This window comes from Porites lutea, chromosome 1 (genome assembly GCF_958299795.1).
Source record: "Porites lutea chromosome 1, jaPorLute2.1, whole genome shotgun sequence".
NCBI classification, from domain to species: Eukaryota; Metazoa; Cnidaria; class Anthozoa; order Scleractinia; family Poritidae; genus Porites; species Porites lutea.
Window position 1 is genome coordinate 47,341,542 of NC_133201.1, and position 4,191 is coordinate 47,345,732.

Sequence of the window (4,191 nt, forward strand, 5' to 3'; positions counted from 1 at the left end):
GTTGAATGATTTGGGTCTTAGTGGCCTGATTACTTAATTTTGTGTACCATGCTTGCAAGGGCGGCTGGTATACCATCTTAAGAATAGCGGTTTCCTTTTTCTGCAATGATTAGTGTCAATAGCTTGTTGTATAGCGGGGGATGCATTTCTTCCTTGCTTCTGCTCTTACCTGGGGTGGGGCAGCAATGCACCTTAGGTGTCATTGCTTTTGGCGTTTTTCTCGGCCCACACCTTTACTGGGCAAACATATTATAACAGAATTCATTTTTGTTCTCTTTGTTTCAATAAAAGCGGCTATGGACCTATTGTCCACAGCAGTTTGGCTCCAACTTAAGTGTGATTAATTTTATTGCCCAGTAAACAGAGCTCAGGCAAGAGCAGCATTTATGGGTTTTGTTTTGGGCGGAGAGAGGAAGACATAAACAAAATATTTGCTTGCAAATAGAATTTTTATGTCTTCTCTCTTTGACCAGGGTATTTGATAATCAAGGGGGACTGGGTTTGGGTCAGGTGTCAGTGGCCATTATGTTCAACCCCCCTCTAACGTTTTTGACAAGACACATGAACTCGCACGCCTGTGCTTGCCATTCTTCTCTACTGCTCGGAGTTGGAAGCTTCTTTTGACTCCCACCTCCTTCCCCTGATCCGTCCACTTTTTCTGTAGTATATTTAGTCCTGGTGCGTTTTTCTCGGCCCGCACCTTTACTGGGCAAACATATTATAACAGAATTCATTTTTGTTCTCTTTGTTTCAATTAAAGCGGCCATGGACCTATTGTCCATCGCCATTTTGCTCCAACTTAAGTGTGTTTAATTTTATTGCCCAGTAAACAGAGCTCAGGCAAGAGCAGCATTTATGGGCTTTGTTTTGGGCGGAGAGAGGAAGACATAAAGGTATCGTTGTTATTGTTGTCAGGTCCAAGGGCCCCCAAGGAATATTCTAACCTTCCCTGTGCAAATATCAACCCATCTGTTATTGACAAAAACATGCCAAAAGAAGTTACCCTGGGCCACACAGCAGGGCCTTTTCACATCCCTCCTTTCTCCAACCTGCAGGTATACCCCACTGGGGTCATTCCCAAGAAACACTCTTCAGAATGGCGAACCATTTTCCATCTCTCCTATCCCAAACACTGCCCCACCAGTGTCAACGAACACATTCTTCCCGAATCCTATTCTTCGCAATACATAAAGGTGGACCACGCAATTGCCATACTTCAGGATCTCGGTCCAGGATGCTTCATGTCCAAACTAGACATAAAATCAGCATTTCGCAATGTTCCCGTCCACGACTCTGATTGGGAACTTCTGGGTATGAAATGGGAAGGGCTCTATTTCTTCAATATGGTCCTTCCCTTCGCTCTCAGGTGGGCCCCCTCCCTTTTTGATGAATTTTCTTCTGCAGATGAATGGATCATTCAAACTAAACTTAAATATTCCCAAGGTTATCCATATACTAGATGATTTCTTTTTTGCTACCTCCCTTCCCAAATCAAAATGCATGACTGCTCTATGCCAAATTTTGCACCTTTTCACAGATCTAAATATCCCCAAAGCTCCTGGGAAAACCTTCCCTGCATGCACATGCCTTGAATTTATGGGTATCCTACTAGATTCCAATAAAATGGAAACCCGTCTCCCAGTGGATAAACTCACCCGCATTCAGGAAGCCCTTGGTCCGTGGACTATTAGGAAATCTGCTACCTCACAGGAGCTACAGCCTCTGATTGGCACCCTTCAATTTGCTTGTAAGGTTATTGCCCCTGGCTGCCCCTTCTTGCAACGCATTATCCACCTTACAAAGGGTATCAAGTTCCCCCATTGGCACATTTGCCTTAATTCCGGTTTCCGTAAAGACATTTCTGTGTGGTAACATTTTCTCCAAAATTGGAAAGGGGTGTCTCTCTTTTTAGATACCCAGGCCACCTCTCCCCCAGAGCTTCAGCTATGCACTGATGCTTCTGGTTCCCTCGGGTATGGGGGTTTCTTAGCAGGGGAATGGTTCCAGGGCCACTGGCTCACCCTCAGCCAAAAAAGGGGTATTAGTATTGAATGGCAGGAGTTATTTCTCATATACTTGGCCTGTATTTTATGGGGTCCCCGCTGGTCTGGCAAAAGAATCCGCATGTGGTGCGACAAGTCAGTGGTGGCTAGCATAAACTCTAAACACACTAAGTCCCCCCGAGAAATGGACCTTATTCGAGCAATCACACTTCAAACGCTCAAATATAACTTCGCATTCACAGCTACTCACATCCAGGGCTTAGACAATTCTATCGCTGATTCACTTTCCCATTTTCAGTAACCTGGCTCCCTCAGCCTCTCTCACAGCCTCCACCATCCCTCCATCAGAGATGAACATCTGAGAGGTTTTGTACAGCGATACCTTCATGCTTCCTTTGCCCCTTCCACCTAACGCACCTATCAAGTTGGTGTCAAGCACTTCCTCACCTTTACCCTCATGCATTGTTTAGTAGGCCCCTCAACGCCCCTCCTACCAGCCTCAGAGATAACCCTGATGTATTTTGCATCTCATTTAGCTAACACAGCTGTACTTGGTGGGAGTGTAGGACCTCCATCGGGAGCTTAACTTTCCTCTTATGCTCAATGACATGCATAGGTTACGAAAGGTCCTGACAGGCATTACAGCCGACTAGGGCACTTCTGAGGCCATTTCTTCTGGCCTGAGTCTAAAAAAAGACAAGGTGGAATTGTTTGTGAGTCCAAACCGGGAAAACCTTCAGATCTCAGTAATCAAAACAAAGAAGAGTGATGCTTTGAAAACCTTCACTGGATGGTCAAAATGATACGAGAGAATGGACCTGAATGCCCAAAGACGTTACTATTTTGTAACACAATGAAAGACATAGCTGAAGTGCCAAATTATGTTTTGTTCAAATTGGGTAAGGAGTGACTTCCTCGTTGGGCTATGGCGGTAAAGCAAGTCCTACTCATACAGCCTTCTTCTGCAGCCGCAGAAAGGGTGTTTTCAATCCTGAAAGCTTCATTCAATGAGCAGCAAGATTGCGCTCTCGTCGATTAAATTCAAGCCAGTGTGATGGCACATTACAACAAGCGATAAGCGCTCACAACTGCTTACAGTATACTGAAACGTAAACGTTTTATACGAGTTAGAAGCTGAACAGAATTGTGCTAGTCTAGGTTGTGTGTACCCAGCGCATGGTAGTGCTTCAAATATGACTGTTTAGTGGCTGCTGGCTAGAAAAGTTTTAATTCTGAACCCAAGTTTTATAAACAAACAATTATTAAGTATCACCTGTTGTTGATATGAGCATATAATGTAAGAGTTTGTACGTTTTGTTTGAAATAAAACAAAGCATTTTTTGCAATTAAAGTGGCAATTTTTAAAAAAATCAGGCATTATTTTAGCATTTTTTAGGCTTTATGCGAGAATTTCTAGTAGCATTAAATGCCAGATTTACTAGCATAATCGACAAAGGCCTAGTTGGGTTATGGGTGATTAGAAATAAATTAATACTCTCTGGACTGATTTTGAGAGAGAAAAAAATATTGCAAAGAAATACCTGAGGAAAAAAATTTCGTTCACTGAAAAAAATCTATTTCATGGCTTGTAATCCAGCCTGAAAAAACAATCTTACACTGTATGTCAGAGAAAAAAATGTTATCACCAGGGGTTTGGGGAAAAAAATTGGCCCAACCCAAATCACCCATATCCACCAAAAAGTGACAATTTCATGCCCTGTTATAAAAAAAGGTTGTAAATACAAAAGCTAATGTCTTTCTGATGGTAACTATGTCAATATTGTTAATAACTCATTAATATAATTTATGTACATCTGTGCATAATGTGGACACATTTCTGCTTGACATTTTCCCATGACATTTCTTGTTGTCATTATTATAATCATTTCCAACTTTGCATCATGATGTAACATTAAAAAGTATCAAATTAAGAATGCAAAAAAAATTGTGTCTTATACATCTTCAAAAATCGAAGCCCACAACCTTACCTTATCAGTCATCCAGTTGTGAAGTCCCCTGTAATCTAAAGAATTTAGGAGATTGCTAGGGAAATTTTCAAATGAGGGATATCCGTCCCTTCCTCCTGTGAAACTAAAGCCACCACTTTGATTCAAATCATTTACGATTTGTTGCACTGTTTCAGCTGGTAATTTTGAGGATCTGTAACCCTTTCTTGCATTCAATCCAC

At 42.0% G+C, this 4,191-nt stretch overlaps 1 pseudogene; it reads left to right on the forward strand.

Annotated features, from left to right (window-relative positions):
* Positions 1-1,567: 1,567 nt before the first annotated feature.
* Positions 1,568-2,365, forward strand: LOC140931131 (uncharacterized; annotated as a pseudogene).
* The last annotated feature ends 1,826 nt before the right edge of the window (positions 2,366-4,191 follow it).